Below are 21,232 nucleotides of genomic sequence, written 5' to 3'. Positions count from 1 at the left end.
GAATAGTTTCAGAAGGAATGGTACCAGCTCCTCCTTGTACCTCTGGTAGAATTCAGCTGTGAATCCATCTGGTCCTGGACTTTTTTGGTGGGTAGGCTATTAATTGTTGCCTCAATTTCAGAGCCTGCTATTGGTCTATTCAGGGATTCAACTTCTTCCTGGTTTAGTCTTGGGAGAGTGTAAGTGTCCAGGAAATTAGCCATTTCTTCTAGATTTTCTAGTTGATTTGCGTAGAGGTGTTTATAGTATTCTCTGATGGTAGTTTGTATTTCTGTGGGGTTGGTGGTGATATCCCCTTTGTCATTTTTTATTGCGTCTATTTGATTCCTCTCTCTTTTCTTCTTTATTAGTCTTGCTAGTGGTCTGTCAATTTTGTTGATCTTTTCAAAAAACCAACTCCTGGATTCATTGATTTTTTGGAGGGTTTTTTGTGTCTCTATCTCCTTCAGTTCTGCTCTGATCTTAGTTATTTCTTGCCTTCTGCTAGCTTTTGAATGTGTTTGCTCTTGCCTCTCTAGTTCTTTTAATTGTGATGTTAGAGTGTCAATTTTAGATCTTTCCTGCTTTCTCTTGTGGGCATTTAGTGCTATAAATTTCCCTCTACACACTGCTTTAAATGTGTCCCAGAGATTCTGGTATGTTGTATCTTTGTTCTCATTGGTTTCAAAGAACATCTTTATTTCTGCTTTCATTTCGTTATGTACCCAGTAGTCATTCAGGAGCAGGTTGTTCAGTTTCCATGTAGTTGAGCGGTTTTGATTGAGTTTCTTAGTCCTGAGTTCTAGTTTGATTGCACTGTGGTCTGAGAGACAGTTTGTTATAATTTCTGTTCTTTTACATTTGCTGAGGAGTGCTTTACTTCCAATTATGTGGTCAATTTTGGAATAAGTGTGATGTGGTGCTGAGAAGAATGTATATTCTGTTGATTTGGGGTGGAGAGTTCTATAGATGTCTCTTAGGTCCACTTGGTGCAGAGATGAGCTCAATTCCTGGATATCCTTGTTAACTTTCTGTCTCGTTGATCTGTCTAATGTTGACAGTGGAGTGTTGAAGTCTCCCATTATTATTGGACGGGAGTCTAAGTCTCTTTGTAAGTCTCTAAGGACTTGCTTTATGAATCTGGGTGCTCCTGTATTGGGTGCATATATATTTAGGAGAGTTACCTCTTCCTGTTGAATTGATCCCTTTACCATTATGTAATGGCCTTCTTTGTCTCTTTTGATCTTTGATGGTTTAAAGTCTGTTTTATCAGAGACTAGGATTGCAACCCCTGCTTTTTTTTGTTCTCCATTTGCTTGGTAGATCTTCCTCCATCCCTTTATTTTGAGCCTATGTATGTCTCTGCATGTGAGATGGGTCTCCTGAATACAGCAGACTGATGGGTCTTGACTCTTTATCCAGTTTGCCAGTCTGTGTCTTTTAATTGGAGCATTTAGTCCATTTACATTTAAGGTTAATATTATTATGTGTGAACTTGATCCTGCCATTATGATATTAACTGGTTATTTTGCTCGTTACTTGATGCAGTTTCTTCCTAGCCTCGATGGTCTTTACATTTTGGCATGTTTTTGCAATGGCTGGTACCGGTTGTTCCTTTCCATGTTTAGGGCTTCCTTCAGGGTCTCTTGTAAGGCAGGCCTGGTGGTGACAAAATCTCTAAGCATTTGCTTATCTGTAAAGGATTTTATTTCTCCTTCACTTATGAAACTTAGTTTGGCTGGATATGAAATTCTGGGTTGAAAATTCTTTTCTTTAAGAACGTTGAATATTGGCCCCCACTCTCTTCTGGCTTGTAGAGTTTCTGCCGAGAGATCTGCTATTAGTCTGATGGGCTTCCCTTTGTGGGTAACCCGACCTTTCTCTCTGGCTGCCCTTAAGATTTTTTCCTTCATTTCAACTTTGGTGAATCTGGCAATTATGTGTCTTGGAGTTGCTCTTCTCGAGGAGTATCTGTGTGGCGTTCTCTGTATTTCCTGAATTTGAATGTTGGCCTGCCCTACTAGGTTGGGGAAGTTCTCCTGGATGATATCCTGAAGAGTGTTTTCCAACTTGGTTCCATATTCCCCCTCACTTTCAGGCACCCCAATCAGACGTAGATTTGGTCTTTTTACATAATCCCATACTTCTTGCAGGCTTTGTTCATTTCTTTTTCTTCTTCTTTTGGTTTCTCTTCTTGCTTCATTTCATTCATTTGATCCTCAATCGCTGATACTCTTTCTTCCAGTTGATCGAGTCGGTTACTGAAGCTTGTGCATTTGTCATGTATTTCTCGTGTCATGGTTTTCATCTCTGTCATTTCGTTTATGACCTTCTCTGCATTAATTAGTCTAGCTGTCAATTCTTCCACTCTTTTTTCAAGATTTTTAGTTTCTTTGCGCTGGGTACGTAATTCCTCCTTTAGCTCTGAGAGGTTTGATGGACTGAAGCCTTCTTCTCTCATCTCGTCAAAGTCATTCTCTGACCAGCTTCGATCCGTTGCTGGCGATGGGCTGTGCTCCTTTGCAGGGGGAGATGCGCTCTTATTTTTTGAATTTCCAGCTTTTCTGCCCTGCTTTTTCCCCATCTTTGTGTTTTTATCTGTCTCTGGTCTTTGATGATGGTGACATACTGATGGGGTTTTGGTATAGGTGTCCTTCCTGTTTGATAGTTTTCCTTCTGACAGTCAGGACCCTCAGCTATAGGTCTGTTGGAGATTGCTTGAGGTCCACTCCAGACCCTCTTTGCCTGGGTATCAGCAGCAGAGGTTGCAGAAGATAGAATATTGCTGAACAGCAAGTGTACCTGTCTGATTCTTACTTTGAAAGCTTCCTCTCAGGGGTGTACTCTACCCTGTGAGGTGTGGGGTGTCAGACTGCCCCTAGTGGGGGATGTCTCCCAATTAGGCTACTCGGTGGTCGGGGACCCACTTGAGCAGGCAGTGTGTCCGTTCTCAGATCTCAACCTCCGTGTTGGGAGATCCACTGCTCTCTTCAAAGCTGTCAGACAGAGTCGTTCGCATCTGCTCAGGCCTCTGCTGCTTCCCCTGTTGTTTTTTTAGCTGTGCCCTGTCCCCAGAGGTGGAGTCTATAGAGACAGGCAGGTTTCCTTGAGCTGCTGTGAGCTCCACCCAGTTCGAGCTTCCCAGCGGCTTTGTTTACCTACTTAAGCCTCAGCAATGGCGGGCGCCCCTCCCAGCCTCGCTGCTGCCTTGCGGATAGATCGCAGACTGCTGTGCTAGCAATGAGGGAGGCTCCGTGGGCATGGGACCCTCCCGGCCAGGTGTGGGATGTAATCTCCTGGTGTGCCCGTTTGCTTAAAGCGCAGTATTGGGGTGGGAGTTACCCGATTTTCCAGGTGTTGTGTGTCTCAGTTCCCCTGGCTAGGAAAAGGGATTCCCTTCCCCCTTGCGCTTCCCAGGTGAGGCGATGCCTCGCCCTGCTTCAGCTCTCGCTGGTCAGGCTGTAGCAGCTGACCAGCACCGATTGTCCAGGACTCCCTAGTGAGATGACCCCAGTACCTCAGTTGAAAATGCAGAAATCACCGGTCTTCTGTGTCACTCGTGCTGGGAGTTGGAGACTGGAGCTGTTCCTATTCGGCCATCTTGCTCTGCCCCCAGTAAATATATTCTTAACAACTAACTATGGCTCATGTACACTGTCATGTGATCATATTTCTTTCTGTTATTTAAACTATCGTATTACACAGGTATTATCCTTCTCTTGATGAGCAAAAAACTCAGAAAAGTTATAAAATTTTCCTAGGTCACAAATTTAGTGAGTTAAGGAATAAGCATTAGAAACCAGTTTTGTTTGGCCTTCAAAACTAACCTTGTGCCATTAAATCTATTTGAATGATAGTGCTTCTGTTGGAATAAGTCTCAGAGTTTGTGGTTCTAGACTAATTTTCCCAGGGAAATGATGTGTCATTTTTATATTGTTCAAACTTTCACATTTCAAAATCTTTTTCCATTATGCTGTTTTGTGTTTGTTCTAATCCATTGTTTTTGGTTTCTTCTCAAGGAATCTCTGTTATTTTTACACTGAGTATTTGTTACCTAACTTCTCTCAATTGTCACTTTTCAAGAGTCTTTATCATCTTTATTTTTCTGAGAACAGTTCTTAATTGAGGTATAATTTGCATAAAACAAAATGCAAAAAACTTAAGAATACAGCTTAATTAATTTTAACATAATTACGCATTGTGTAATACCACCGAGATCAAGGTAGAGAACATTTTCCACCACGCCCAAAAGTTCTGATATTCTCCTTGCCAGTCAATACTGATCCGCTGAAGAAAGAATGTATTCTGAATTTTGTAAGTCTCAATCCATTTGAGTTGCCATAAAGGGACACTTGAGGTTGGGCAATTTATAAAGAAAAGAGGGTTAGTTGGCTTACCATTCTGCAGGTTGCGCAAGAAGTATGGAGCCAACATCTGCTTCTGATGAGGGCCACAGGCTGCCTCCATTCATGGTGAAAAACAAAGGGAAGCTGGTATGGGCAGAGATCACATGATGAGAGAGGAAGCATGAGAGAGACGGGAGGTACCAGGCTCTTTAACAACCAGTTTCCATGGGAACTAAAAGAGCAAGAACTTACTACCCCCTTCCAGGGAGGGCCTTAACCTATTCATGCTGGATCCCAATGACCCAAAGGCCTCCCACTGGGCCACTTCCAACATTGGGGATCAAATTTCAACACAAGATTTGGAGGGCACAAATATCCAAACTATAGCAGGGGCCATAATTTTGTTTCTTATGCATCATAAAAATGGAATCATAGAATATACTCTGTTTTGTTTTGACTTCTCTTACTCTGCGTCTGCTTTTGAGATTCAATCTCGGGGGGGTTATACATGCCACTAATTTGTTTATTTGTGTTTTTCTTTTAATTTTATTTTGACAAAGTAATATTTTATTGTATGATTAGCAAAGTTTGATTATCATTTTTTCAGATGGTAGACAGGTTTACTTTTTGGCTATCATGTACAAAATAACTTTGAATATTCTTGTATAATTCTTTTAGTAAAGATATGCACTCATTTTTCCTGGGTATACACAGTTAAGAGTGGAATTGGTTGAAAGAATGAAAAGCTGAAACAGTTTTGCAGAAAAGTTTTGCTATTTTACATTTCTATGAAAAATGTAGGTCATTTCTAGTTGCTTCTGCATTCTCACACACTTACTATTTTTAGTCTTTTTCATTTTAGCCATTCTACTACATATGTAGTAATATGCAACTTTGGTTTTCATATGCCTATTGGTCATTTAGATATTTTTAAAGATTTTCTACTATTTTTCTTCTAGAAGGTTTGAAGTTTCAAGGTTTATACTTAAGTCTATTATCTAATTTGAGAGACTTTGGGCTCTTCTATTTCTATTATATAAATTTAAGGTGTACAACATGATATTTTAATATCCATGTACATAATGAAATGATAACTACAGATAAATAATTTAGAATATACATCATCTCACATAGTTACCTTATGTGTATATAGTAAGAGCACCTAAAATATACTTTCTTAGAAAATTTCTGGTATACAATACACTATTATTAACTATATTCCTCAAGCTGTACTTTATATCTTTAGATTTATTTCTCCTACATAATAGCTACTTTGTACTCTTGAACCAACATCTCTCCATTTCCTCCCTCCATGTCTCCAACCTGGCCTCTGATAACTACTCTTTCATTCTCAGTTTCTATATATTTGACTTTTTATTTTCTTTTTTAGATTCCATACATAAGAGAGATTATTCAATATTTTTCTTTCCTTGTCTGGTTTATTTCACTTAACATAATGTCCTCCAGCTTCAATTTTGGTACAAATTACAGGATCTTCTCCTTTGTAAAAGTTGAATAACATTTCACTTTATATTCTACAATGTCTTTATCCAGTCGTCTGTTGATGGGCATTTAGGTTGTTTCCATGTCTTCACTATTGTGAATAACGCTGCAGTGAACATAGCAGTGAAGATATTTTTACTAGGTATTGATCTCATTTCCTTTGGATATATGCCTAGAAGAGAGATTGCTGGGTCATATTTTCAATATTTTGAGGATTTGCCCAGGCTGTTCTCAAACTCTTGGGTTCAAGTGATTCCTCAGCCTTGGCCTCCCAAAGTGCTGGGATTACAGACATGAGCCACAGTGCCCAGCCCACTGTGTTTTTCTTCTAGGAGCTAAGGATCCAATTTCATCATTTGGTATCTGGATATCCAGTTTCTCAACACATTTATTAAAGAGACTATCTTTTCCCCACTGTGTGTTCTTGGGGACATGGTCGTAGTTGACAGTATCTGCTTGGGTCTATTGCTCAGCTATTTGGTCCGCTGGTCTCTTTTCACGCCAATCCCATATGGTTTTGATTACTACAGCTCTGTAACATAAATTTTAACTAGACAGTGTGATACCTTCAACTTTCTTTTTCTTTCTTGGGATTGCTGGGTCTATTCTGGGCTTTTGGTGGTTCCATTCTAATTTTAGAGTTGTTTTTTCTGTTTCTGTGAAAATGCTATTGAAATTTTGATAGGGATGTGTTGAATTTATAGATCATTTTGAGCAGCATAAACATTTTAACAATACTTATTCTTCAATTTATTAAATACAGGATGTCTCTCCATTTATTTATATCTTCAATGTCTTTCAATAACGTTTTGTAGTTTTCAATGAACAAGTATTTTTCCATCTTGAATACATTTACTTTTGGTATATTATTCTAATGGTTGCTATTGTAAATGAAATTGTTTTATTAATTTTATTTTCAGGTTGTTCATTTCTAGTGTATAGTAATTTTGTCTGTTTATCTTGCATGCTGCAAATTTGCTGAATTAATTGATTGACTCTAGTAGTTTTTGTGTGTATGTGGATTATTTGGAATTTTCTATGTATAAAACCACATCATCTGCAAATAAAGATAGTTTATATTCTTTCTTTACTATTTCCTTTTTAAATTTCCTCTTTCTCTGCCTGAACTGTGAATGTCAAAATTCCCCAGGGCAGTCCTAGATGTGCAAAAGAAATGAAGAACAAAGGTCAATATATGAGGTTAAGTCTTATATCTAAAGCACACGGCGTTTTAGCCCATAATGCCCCCTGGAAAGTAGAGCCTGAAACACAGCCTTGCATGCAATTTATTTTCAGGAGAGGAGAGTAGGAGACTAGGGAGAGTAAAACAGGAAAGGAGAGAAAACCAAAAGATGAATTATTCTTAAACAGGTTTCTTCTGTGAAAAACTGGATCTCAATCTCACCAGGCTTTCTGAGAAGCGAAGTAAAATGAATGCACCACAGAATTGTGCAAGTGAAGGGCAGAAAACAGGAGTAATAATTCAGCAGCTTCTATCCCTAAATGGTCATTAGCCTCCTCACACTCACGCATTCAGACTATGAGTGCATGAGTGCGGGGCTGGTTCCCACAAATAGGAGGTGAGAGGGTTAAGAAAATGTACAATGGGGAATGAAAAGAGTTCAGTATTTCTTGTAACATTATCAGTCAGGTAAGCAGAGTTAAAGTTTTCTCAGGTCTTTTTTTTTTTCTGGAATAAGTTAACAGCATTGTTTAGAATTTGATAAAGTAATGATTTTTAGAGTGACCACCAAAAGAACAGAAACACTCTACAACTTTCAAATAAGAGAAAATGGAATTTTAAATATACTTAAACAAAATAATAGGGGATAGGACTATGATTATAATAAATAAAAAACACAAAATATGTAGCACATTTAAACTCAGATACATCCATACATACAGTAAATATAAAGGAATTAAATTTCCAGCTTAAAAACAACGATTATCAATTTCAAGTATAAAATAAATAAGCAGAAAAATTATGTCATGAGATATACAAGTGATCAATATGTCATGTTACTAAATTAAAACATTTATTGTGGTCAAGATATCAATCCTTCCCAAATTAACATACAAATTTAATACACTCTAATATAGAAACAAATATTTTGGAAAAATTAACCAAATAATTTCAGATTAATCTGGAGAATATTCAAGAACATTTTTAAGTAGAATAATAAAGAATGTTAAAAATATGTATCTACCAGAATAGACAAATGATTATGTGTGAATATTCGTGTGTGAATACTGTTTGAGTTTTCCAAATGCTTTTACATTTTGTATCTCATTTGATCCATGTAATCAGCCCTATAAACCAAAGAGTAATTGAATACAGGAAGAATCTGAGGCTCAGAAACATTACCTTGTGAAAAACTATGCAGCAAATGACTGTGTTAAAGCTCAATTCCAGCTAAAATTCACTCCTGGTACACTACTCAGGTCACATCTTATTTTATAGCAGAGCAAGTCAAATTGAAATTGAAGTGTGAGAAGTACTTTTGCTTTATTAAAAGATGGCTTTCTTTTAGGCATGGAAATAGCAAAATATTGAGACAATGACAATACCAGCAACAATCTCAGGCAGAATTCTCCATTGGGTTTTTAAAATCTGACATTAATCAGCTACTTAGCACAAACTTTAAGAGTTGGTTTCCCCACATAATATTATGAAACTATCATCTTTCCTATCTCTGTTAGAACCCTGGGTTGTTTTTGTGTTGTTTTGTTTTGTTTTGTTTTGTTTTTGTACATCTCTTGCTACTGTGACTCTTGTTTGTTTGCTTGCATTTATCAGCTTATGTTTAGAAAGCATTTGAGCTGGTTCAAGACTTCTGCCTTGCACCAATCATATTCTTCTTGGTGTGCTTGCAGAATTGCCTGACACTTTCATCATCCCTATGATGTCAGCAACTGCTTAAAGCTGATTCTGTGACCAGTCAACATATAACACAAGACTACATCAATATATAAATATATGAGTAAACAAATCTGTCCAGTTTTTTAAATTATGAAGATTGATGTTATTATCAAAATGATGATGATGAGATGATGATGATGATGCCTCTCCCCAAAACATCAGAGTAGAACAAGCAATTTACTGGCTTACTACAAAAAGCAAAAAGAGGAAACTCTACAATTTGAACCTTTCTTTAGGGAATATGGTTAGTACTCTCCAAATTTAAGCCAGCCCTGAAAGAAGTGAGCTGGAAAGTCTGTACATGCAGCAGACATCTCTTGCAGAGGAGAATAAAAGCTGTTTCAGGACCATCAAATATTTCTGCTCAATAAAGGTTACAGTGTTTATCCTGGAATCAGATGCTAGATTTCTAAAGAATGAAATGTGAAAACACAGAAAATTAGTCAGTTAGACATTCACAATGAGCATCAAGGAACTTACGTACAATTTTTTTTCATGCTTGTCTCAAAAAAAAACCCCCATTTTTAGTTAAATTAATGTTTTACGTAATATTTAGAAACAAAATATACTATTTTACATAGTGTTATATGCAGTATTTGAATGTTTATCTTACATCTAAAAAATTTCAGGATTCTCGCATCATTTTGCATAGTCAGTTTTCTTATGTAATATTGACAAATGTAATTATGTGACTTCGAAAGAATTTCACGAAGTCATAAATTCCTAAGACTCTGACTACCTACTTCATGCATCTCATTTTTTCTCACCATTACTTGTCTAAAAATATTTTATATTAAAAATTATATCAATAAGGGATGGGAACTTAAAAAGGAACCCACATTTTTCTTTGTATTAAAAACAAGTGAAGAATTATCTACCTCCTTGAAAGATCAAGCCATTCTATGAACTATGAACATCTGAAAAATCTTAAACCCCTTTTCAAACTCATTCATTCGTGTGTGACTCATTCACAGTAAATCTATGCCTGAACATTTTTATTCTTAACCAAATGTTGACCAAGCTGAAAGTATGCTAAAAGTTCTGCCAACTCTCATATATTTTTGACAACACAGACAGCCACGAATGTCACTTCTGAGTAATCTTCTCAGTACTTCTTGGCTAGTGATTACTCTCAAACTCCTTTGCCTATGAGATTGTGCTTATGCTTTTAATATTGGTTCTCTCCTCCTCCCCTTTCTGCTGGCTCTCATTAGTCCTTGCACACAGCATAAGTTCCTGATCTCAGTCCTAATGCCATCCTGATTACTTATCCTAACATCAGACAAGTCCAGAGGCTGTCAACAGCTTTCGTGCCAATGGAGTTGGGAAATCATCTTTTCTAGATCTTCATTTTAAAGTAGAAAACCCTGATTGCACACAAAAAATGAATAGTGTCCCATCCTCCAGCAAAGGCCAGCCTGTCCATCTGGTCCCCTGTGCAAGGGTCTCCTGAGTGCTTCAGTTTTTCTATTCCATCGAGGTATCCAGAACCAAGAGAGAAATTCTGCTCTGGCCCCAAATGACACACAGACTGAGCCCTGCTTTCTTACTGCCTTCAAGACAGCCCTACATACCTGGACTATGTCCTGTTTCTGCTCATTCCATCTGTTATTACAGAGGTCCTGTTTCTGCTCATTCCATCTGTTATTACAGAGGTCCTGTTTCTGCTCATTCCATCTGTTATTACAGCTAGAATGGTGAACTAATCCTTACATATTATCTGTGCTGTACCCACCTCATTTCCCAGAATCAGATTCTCTTCCAAGGTCCATGCCTGGCTGCAGTGAGAGTGGCCATGTTCTTGCTAGGACAGAACTGAGTAGGCTAGGCCTCAACAGGCCCAGGCCACTGTGTGCGTGACATGTTGCCTCCGTGCTCCTGAGAGCAACCCCCATCCTCCCTCTTCATCTCTTCATTTACTCTTGGGAGCTCCCTTTGCTTCAAGCTGCTTATCTGGCATTACCCCCTCATCAGGAGCTACCATTTCCTCAGGAATCATCAGAGCACCTGTTTCTAAGATAAAGTGACAGAGAGTATATCTAAGAAAAGAGAAATTGCACCCAACTCCAGACATTAAACTTTAAGGCAATAGGCTCCTCAAAGTCCATAATAAACAGCAGAGTTTATTGGGGCACCAAATTCACCTAAAAGCAGTAACTTCAAATTTCTTATATATTAAAATAAAGGATGGATTATTGTGGAGTAAAACACAGAATGTATATTAATGTTTAAAGATAAAATCTAAGACCTCTAGGAAATCTTTAAATTCAGGTAGAAAATATCGGCTTGACTTCAGACCACCCTCACACTACCTCCTCATCACCTAGGTGTAGACATTCATTCTTGCAGTTGTTACTGAGAACATCAGAAAGACATGCCTCTATGGTTGTTTTCTATCATTAAAGGGGGCTACTATTGTGCAGGAGTAACTTTCATACTCTATAGATGCAGTCCTTTCTCCTCTGCCCCTTCCACTGACCATTTTCATGAGGTATTCCAGATGTTGTGCCTGCCAGAAGTTTGCAGGGCTGATGTGGTTTCACAGGATTTTCTTCCAGACTGACATGGAGAAGTGGAATAATTTTTCTTGCATAGGTTCCAAAGAGAGTGATATCTCAATAACAATAATGCATAACTACAATTTTTGTTGTTGTTATTATAAACAAAGCTGCAATTAACATATTTATCATAGTATCTGTGCTGACATCAATAGTTATTTCTCTAAGAATAACAGAGGAGGTGGCTCTTTCTAAAAATATCAATTGACCTAATATTTTGATAAACTCCAGAACTAGGTCATGACTATTAGACATTATCTTATGCTGGAATGAAAAGTATTCATGAATACTGAGGTCATACTAAGGTTTATTAAGTGTTATCTCCAAGCCAGGCATGGTGGCTCATGCCTGTAATCCCAACACTTTGGGAGGCTGAGGTTGGAGGATCACTCGAGCTCAGGAGTTCAAGACCAGCCTGGGCAACATAGACAGGCCTCATCTCTACAAAAACTTAAAAAATTAGCCAGGCATGGTGTTGCATGACTATAGTCCCAGCTACTTGGGAAGCTGAAGTGGGAGGATCGCCTGAACCTGGGAGGTTGAAGCTGCAGTGAACTACAATAGTGTCACTGCACTCTAGCCTAGGTGACAGGGAGAGACCCTGTTTCAAAAAAAAAAAAAAAAAACTGTGTTATCTGTAGATCACCTGGCCACATGTGATCCAGCCCAAATCACTCAAACATCCCCCAAATAGACAATCAGAGAATGGTGAGGCAGGTGTAGAAGAAACAGGTTTGGTTTCCAGTGCCAAGCTTACCACCCCTGTGAATTCTGGCTACCCACAGAGAGCATCTGTAATACACACATCTTGGCTCTAACACTAAAATCTAGCAGAATCATATAGATAAAATTGTAATGCAAAGAGCAGTGCACCTGAGGCCATAAGAGTAGCTGAAATTTGACAGACAAAATTATAACTTTCTTCCTCAAAATGTGGATTTTTAAAGAATATGAAATATTAATAGAAAATGTGTATGTAACCCATACAACAATGATATGCAGCTAATACTTGTCTGGTTCTGTTGATGCTCAACGTACAAGTTCACAGTCTTGGTTTGATTAAGTCTGGGCATCACCCCACACCCATAAAAACCAAGGGAGCATCAGTTACATGCAGGACCCCTTCCCTGCCATAGAGGACCTGCCAGATATGTACAGTGATGGAAAGAAGGCACTTAAGCTGACATTGACTGAGCACCAATGTGCTGGTACTTCACACTTGCTGACCATTTAATCCTCATGACCACCACAATTAATACTATTATCATCACCTTCCAAATAAAAACACCAAAGGTCACGGTAAACATGGATTTGTTAAATATATATTGACTTGTAGACCCAAATATAACACATACATGTGATTATAAAGACTGACACATGAGATCTTTCTAAGGTGTTCATAAACAAATAAATAGCTTGCGAGCACAGTTAATGACCCACTGAAACAGAAATCAATGCAACAAGAGTTCAGAGAGCGGTTGCATTCCACTGTGAAAAGTGATAGAAAAACCTAGAGTTCATAGGAATCTCACAGATGCTCTGTTTGCAGTCTTATTTAGGGCCAAATTGTGGCTCTAGACTTAACCAGTAAAAGGTAACTCAAGTAGTTTTTCAAAGTCAGTGCAAGCAGTACACTCAAAGCCCTGGCTCTGTTGTCTCTGAATTGTAACAGAAAAATAATTGCACCACATCTGTCACATCTTTGCAAATTAACGAATTTATAATCAGCAAAACTAAAGAGTGTTACCCCCTCTGTTTCTCAAATCCTTGAGGAAATGCTAAGGAACAGAGAAATATGACAATAACTAATATATTTTGCAGAAGAGCAAAATAACTTAATAGTGTAATTCTTATATTTGGATTGATTAAAGACATTACTCTTGCCTCAACAAGTTTCAGAAACTGACCAGATGGATCATTTTCTCTCATTGCTCATAAACTACGCACATTGCTGAATCTGTAATTCATAGAAACATATCATGGTGACCACCTTGTAAATGCCAATGCCAAGCCACCGGTCCCTTTCATTACATGCCGTAATTATAGATTAAATGATTTCATTAACATATTGGTTGTTTCAAATTTGGCATGAGGCTGTCTTAGAGCTCCTGCAATCTGTCATCACTATTAATGAGACATCAACCTTCTTGTAACCCAAGCAAAAAAAAATTTCTCTTTGAATGTCAGCTAGGGGAGAAAAAATCCTCCTGAACTTCTGCAAACTCTGCAACCTCATCTCAAACACCATATCTAGAATGTCTTCAGGAAAAGGGCCAGTGACACGATCAGATGACAAGGGCAACATCTGTGCAATATAAAATGTAGGCATTGATGATGTCTGGGATTCTTTCTCTCCTCACAGCAGCAAGGATCACCTGAAATAAGTGAAGCTCTTAGAACAGATTTCTTAATTTTCACTGAAGACCTTCTAATAGCAAAGAACAAACTCATACACTCAGGGATCTTGGAGGCATGGCTTCTAGATCTTACCATAAAACTGATCATCATTTTTAATCATTATGACCAGCTGGGGCTGGCAGACTTCTAAGATGACCCTGCAATAACATTCGCCCTTCTAGAAGCCCTGCCCTTTGGAAAGGGTGGAATTTGTGATATGATGAAATATTACTCCCACAATTAAGTTTTGTTATATGGCACAGTTAAATTTAAGAAAAGGAGATGGTCCAGATGGGGCTGACTTAATCAGAATTTTCTCCAGCTGATGGGAGAAGAAGTCAGAGATTCAAACATAAGGAGGATTCCATGTGCTGCCACTGCTGGCTTTGAAGGTAGAAGAGGTCATGTGAAAGGAAATTAAAAGCAACATCTAGAAGCTGAGAGTGACCTCCAGCCGACAGCCAGTGAGAAAACAAGACCTCAGTCCTGCTGCCACAGGGAACTGGATTCTACCAACAACCTGAATGAGCTTGGAAACCAACTCTTCCCAAAACATCCTGATAGGAAGGTACTTTAGACCCTGTGCAGAGAATCCAGCCATGCTTTGCTAGACTTTTGACCTACAGAACTGTGAGCTAATTAATGGTGTTGTTTTAAACTTCTAAATTTGTGGAAATTTGTTACGCAGCAATAGAAAATGAATATGCCAGTCTTGGATTTAAAATAAAAATATTCACACACACCAAATAATAAGATTGAGGACAAATTTTGTTTCACCTCATAATTAAATGACTGGACACAAATTTACACGTGCAGAACATGCTGTGATTGGCTTGGTGAAAGGTTTATCAATTGAGAAAACAAAGTTGCTTTCAAATAGTACATGTAGTTCATAGTCATCCCCATCTGATTCTTAAAGTTACAAATATTGAACTTTTGAATGGAGAATAAAAGCCTCAAAAAGGAGTAGTAAATGTTTCTAGAGCCAAAGAGGACAAAGGAAAGGATTTTCTGTATATCAAATTTGCATTTGAAAAACAGGGGTCATTTGGAGCATCCCTCTTGTCATGATTGCATCCAAAACTCATACAGCATCTCCTCTGGAAGACGCTCGCCTGCTAAAAGAGAAAGCTAAATATGTAAAAGCCAGAAACACAAGATGCCAAATGTAAATCTATAGTTTTAGCAGTTGGGCATGAATGACAGGAAGGATGAATATCCCCTGAAAAATATCTTTAACTGTTGCTGCTGGGATAATAAATTCAACTAACTGTAAAAATGTGCCTCTTAAAGAAATGGCTTTATAAAATTATTCTCTAGGAAGTGTGAAACTTCATATACTCATTCTGTTGGAGGAGAATTTAAAAACACTCATACATGACTAGCATACAGCCAATGAGGGATGAAGTTTCCTTGTCAGTAACAACAGATATACTGCTATAGTCAAGATGCTTTCACAATGGCAATAGAAAAAGGAGCCCTGCGCCAGCTTCCCAAATCCAGAAACACCATAACAAGAGCAAGTTTGCTGGATCACAGGCAGATAACCCAGTTGTGCCTTCCTCAGAGGTGGGGAAGAGGATATTTATCAGTGAGGTTGAAGAACCTTCCAAAGCTTTTATTCTAATCTTCCTTGGTTTTCACTTGCTTCTACTAGAGCTACCCAGTAATAAAACATCAGCAAAAAAAAATCTGTCTTTGTACCACATTGTTATATTTATATTTGAATTTGGCCCAAGAGCAAAAATGTATACCAACACACTGAATATGAAAAATTTATCCTGGCACATTGAATGAATATGAGTTTAACTTTTCTAAATATTTTCTGATTCACGTCCTCTTAGTAGTAAGCCAGTTTCTCTGCCTGCACCGTATTTATCACAGCCTGAGAAGAGACCAAGGCAAATGCTGTCTCAGCCAAGAGGAGAACATAATGGAGAGGAGTACGTGCCCAACAAGAGAAAAAATAAGCCCACCCAATTAGCCCTGGAAGACCCAGGCATTTCTTAGCCCATAGTAGCGGTGAAAGCTCTGGAGAAAAGTTGGATCTATAGTAAGCAAAGTAAAGAAGTTAACTTTTCACATCTGAATCTGCTGGAGGTAAATTTGGAACCCTCTTGCACAAAGATTTTACAGTAGTTTGAACAGTGGAAAATGAGGAAAGAATTGAGTCATCCACTGGCCCACAGCAGTGGCGTCAGAATGAATTCAGAAACCTGCCTCTTTGGCTTCAATGCCTGCTTTGTGCCACAGGTCAATGTATGTGTAACCTAATGTTGCCAACGAGTCCTGGTTCACCTGGGAGTTTCCCAGTTTTAGCATTGAAGTCTCAAGTCTAGGGAAACTCCTCAATCCTCCATGAATCCTGTCTTTGTATATGTTAGCTTGCAACCATTCATTACAAGTAAGTGTAGTAGAAAATGTAAAGTAGAATAATTTAATTGGATTAGATATCCACTTACCACAGTTTTCAGTATTGTGGCATAACTCATGTTATCTTCAAGGAAACATAAAAGATTTATAGTTGTCAATGGACACATTTAAACTGCCTTTTGAGAATCGCTTACTGGCAGAGCTTTGCCATGAGGTCTGACTTCCTGAAGAAGAAGGAAGTGTTAAACTGATTCATAATGTCTTGGACAAGTACTTAAGAGAACAATCATTCTTTGCATTGAAATAACTCCAGGATAGTATACACATATGTTAATTTGTGCTTGTTCTAGTTGCTGAAAAACACCTGAAGCATCCAAAATGATAGAAGCACTGATATAGTTTGGCTCTGTGTCCCCACCCAAATCTCATGTTGAATTATAATCTCCAATGTTGGTGTAGGAACCTGGTGGGAGGTGATTGGATCATGGGGCGATTTCCCCCTTGCTGTTCTCATGACAGTGAGTGAATTCTCAAGACATCCAGTTGTTCGACAGTGTGTAGCATTTCCCCATTTGCTCTCTCTCTCCTGCTCCACCGTGTGAAAATGTGCCTGCTTCCCCTTCACCTTCCACCATGTTTGCAAGTTTCCTGAGGCCTCCCCAACCGTGCTTCCTGTCTGCCTGCGGAACCATGAGCCAATTAAACCTCTTTTCTTTATAAATTACCCAGTCCTCAGGTGGTTCTTTATAGCAAGGTGAGAATGGACTAATACAGACGTAGTAGGCAGTAACATGGCAAAGACAGTGGATACAGATGTATTACCAATATAAATTATGTTGAGCAGAAGTGGAGAGTGGAATTGACAGAGCCCCCTCTGTCAACGTCTTGCCTACCTGCAAAAGGGAAGAGCTGAAGGAGGCCAGAATGAGAGACGGTCTGAAGGTCCTGCCACCTCCTTACCCTTACTCCCAACAGAAAAGGAGTCACTTGTTCACTCCCTTCAGCTACTAATTTTAGCTTCTAGAATTGATCAATAATGTGCTTTGGCTCTCATCATCCAAAATCAATAAGAAAATTGCTAATAACATCACTGCAAATTGTAACTACTTTTAGGAAAATGTGTCCTGTTGAAATGAGTCATATTAATCAAACACCATGGAGCAGGAGTCAACATGTAATAATAAGGGGGCATTACTAACCTGGCTCATTGGAATTTTAGGGCCCTTTGAGTGTCAGCCTCTCACTTTTCACCTCCCAGTTTCCCTATGGATGTGATAATTAAAAGTAAAATGGTATCAGACTGCATGGATAATTGAAAAACTAAATTCTCACCTTCCGGTGAAAAGAGAAGTGGCTATATATTTTTGGAAATATACTCATTTGCTACAACTTTGGGCTGTGATACAGTGAGTGGGCAGCCCTATGACCTTGTAAAGAAAAGGAAGCAGGAGTTGTGTGCAGAGGCTTATGCCTGTAATCTCAGCACTTTGTGAGGCTGAGGAGGGATGATCACTTGAAGCCAGGAGTTCAAGACCAACCTGGGCAACATAACAAGACCTCTTCTCTACAAAAAATTTAAAAATCAGCCAGGCTGGTGGCACACACGTTTAGTCCCAGCTACACAGGAGGCTGAGGTGGGAGGATCACTTGAACCCAAGAGTTTGGGGCTGCAGTAGGCTATGATCATGCCACTGCACTTCAGTGTACTCCAGCCTCAATGACAGAGATAGATCCTGTCTCAAAAAAAAAAAAAAAAAGAAAAGAAAGAAAGAAATAAGGACCAATGGTCTGTCTCCAGAGTAAACATGCAAAGGAATATACAGTAAACGTATCTTTTCTGTGTCAGATAATGGGAGGAGAAAGGCTGTGGGCACAACCTCAGATCAGAAGGGAGAAATTAAAATGAAAAGGACTATCAAATGGCAAACCCTGTTTTAACTGCTGTACCTACCATGCACTCTCTATATGTAAGACTTAAAGGAGGCATTTGCTGTCAATGTTTTGCCCATATCCCCTGGATCTTCTCACTGATCAATCACGTCCTGCCCCTAGCCTCTTCATTCCTCATTCCTAACAGCTTATACCTGCAATCTCTTCAGAGCACTGCCTTTAGGCTTCTGGAGCTGCCAGAAGCTCCTAGGAGCTTACATCCTCCTGAGGTGGTCCATGGCCAGTGATTGGCAGGTGCAGGAGATTCAAGGTCTAGCTCCCTGTCTTCAAGCTGGATAAACTCTGCTGTGTGGTTTACACCCCAGAATTAGGCTTAAGTGAGGACTTGCCCTGAAACCCCATCCTTGATTGGCTTCCCCCAATCCCTCTCCTGCTTGTCCTGGGAACAGTTTCTTCATAAATCACTTATACACAAATCCTTATCTGGAGGTCTGTTTCTGGGGAATGTGACATAGCTCCCATTCCAATATTTTTTTGGAGAAAGAAACGTAAAGTTAAATGTTACGAACCAGCATAAATCTCAGTGTCACTTCTAGTGGAAAGTCAAGCTGATTTTTATGTGCAAAATGTGGGGTCTGAGAAAAGAACCCAGACATAGGCACTGAGCCAGCTGCTACCTTCCATGTAGTGCTAATGTTGTGTGTCACTGAGAAATGTTAACAGGAAAAAATATGTCTACAAGTGCAGATCACAAGGTGATAAGAGACCCAGTCCTCTGCAAAGGTGAACTCAAGGACCAAAGCCAAGCTGCCTTCCAAAAGCTTAGAGGAAGAGGGTGCCAGCCTTTCTCCTACTCTAATAGCATTGAAAATATCAAATGTTATTTTCATATTTAAGAACATAGGGTCTTTTTCCTCCTGATGCTGTCCAGATATCAAGTTTCAGTGGAAAAGTCATGAGATGGCCTGGAATCAAAATGTATGTTGCATACCAGCAATTAACAATTTGGAATTTAGAATACATAGATAATACTATTTACATTAGCACCCAATAAAATTAAATACTTGAGTATAAGCCTAACAAAATATCTACTACACAGACAGACTTATAAAACTGCTGAAAATCAAGGAAGATTTAAATAAATGGAAAGAGAATTGTGTTAACACACTGGAAGACTCAATGTTGTTAAGATGTCAGTTCTTCTCAACTTGATCTATAGATTAAATGAAACCCCAATCAAAATCTCAACTGATTATTGGCCGGACACTGTGGCTCATGCCTGTAATCCCAGCACTTTGGGAGGCTGAGGCAGGTGGATCACTTGAGATCAGGAGTTTGAAACCAGCCTAGCCAACATGGTGAAATTCCATGTCTACTAAAAATACAAAAATTAGCTAGGTATGGTGATGGGTGCCTATAATCCCAGCTACTCGAGAGACTGAGACATGAGAATCACTTGAACCTGAGGTGTGGAGGGTGCAGTGAGCCATTGTGCCACTGCACTCCAGCCTGGATAATGGAGCAAGACTGTCTCAAAAAAAAAAAAAAAGTTCCCAACTCATTATTTTGTAGATATCCACAAACTTATTCCAAAGTTTATATAGAAAAGCAAAATATCTAGAATAGCAATACAAATCTGAAGAAAAACGTTGAAAAACTCACACTGCTAGACTCCAAGAGGTCTTATGAAGCTACAGTAATCAAGACAGCATGGTATTGGTAAAAGAATACGGACATTGAGAGTCCAAAAACAGACCCACATCAATTATATTGTGAGGAGGGATGAATAGGTAAAGTATTGGGGATTTTTAGGATGTCATCCACTATTCTGTACAATGCTGTCATGATAGATGTGTTAGTCCATTCTCACGCTGCTAATAAAGACATACCTGAGACATACCTGAGACTGGGTAATTTATAAAGGAAAGAGTTTTAATGGACTCACAGTTCCACATGGCTAGGGAGGCCTCACAATCGTGATGGAAGGCAAAGGAGAAGCAAAGTCACATCTTACATGGTGGCAGGCCAAAAGAGCATATACAGAGGAACTGCCCTTTATAAAACCATCAGATCTTGTGAGACTTATTCACTCTCAAGAGAACAGCATGGGAAAACACACCACCATGATTCAATTACCTCCCACCAGGTCCCTCCCGTGACATGTGGGGATTATGGGAGCTATGGTGGACATATAACACTATGCATTTGTCAAAACCTATTGAACATAACAGCACAAAGAGTGGACTTTAATGTAAGCAAATTTAAAAAAATAAAAGCAATCATTTAGGAAGTCAGGAAAATGCTAGGACAGAATGCAGAACATAGTTTCAAATATATATATGTGTGTGTGTGTATGTATATATATATAAAATATATATATAATATGTATAATATATATATAAAATATATATAATATGTATAATATATATAAAATATATATAATATGTATAATATATATATAAAATATATATAATATGTATAATATATATATATAATATATAATATGTATAATATATATATAAAATATATATAATATGTATAATATATTATATATATAATATGTATAATATATATAATATATATAATATGTATAATATATATATAATATATATAATATGTATATATAGAGAGAGGGGGAGAGAGAGAGAGAGAATTTACAACTGTAAGAAATAACCTTACTAAAGTGGATGGGAGGAAATAATATTGACCTAATATTTTTGGAAATGAATAGTGTCTATAAAACTAAAGGCAGAAGAAACGATACAATAGGCACTGTACTGTGGTTTATAAAGTTGTTTCTCAAGGAGGTAGCAAGTAAACAAACAAGGAGGTAGCAAGTAAACAATTCTGGTACTGTTATACATGGGTGCTGGAATTAAACAATTAAGTAAACGGGTGGCAGATGATGGGAACCAGGTTTCTCACTGTTGGAATGGAAAGTTACAGTTAAGCAAGGGAGGAGGTTAGAATGACTTATGTGGCAATAGATTAGAGCTGGAGACATCAATATGAGCTTAGGTTTAGCTTATATAGATACAGAGGGTTACATGTAGAAATATTTATAAATATGTGCAAGCTGAAGACCCAGGAAAGCCAGTTCAAGTCCGAAGGCTTGAGAACAGGAGCTCTGATGTCCAAGGACAAGAGAAGGTGGATGTCCCAGCTTAAAGACAGAGGGAGAATTTACCCTTCTTCTGCCTTTTTGTCCTATGCAGGCCCTCAATGGATTGGATGATGCCCATCCACACTGGTAAGGGTGGATCTTC

The sequence above is a fragment of the Rhinopithecus roxellana genome, chromosome 1, assembly GCF_007565055.1.
Source record: "Rhinopithecus roxellana isolate Shanxi Qingling chromosome 1, ASM756505v1, whole genome shotgun sequence".
Lineage (NCBI taxonomy): Eukaryota > Metazoa > Chordata > Mammalia > Primates > Cercopithecidae > Rhinopithecus > Rhinopithecus roxellana.
The sequence above is the reverse complement of the archived record's forward strand: the minus strand, read 5'-3'. Positions refer to the sequence as shown.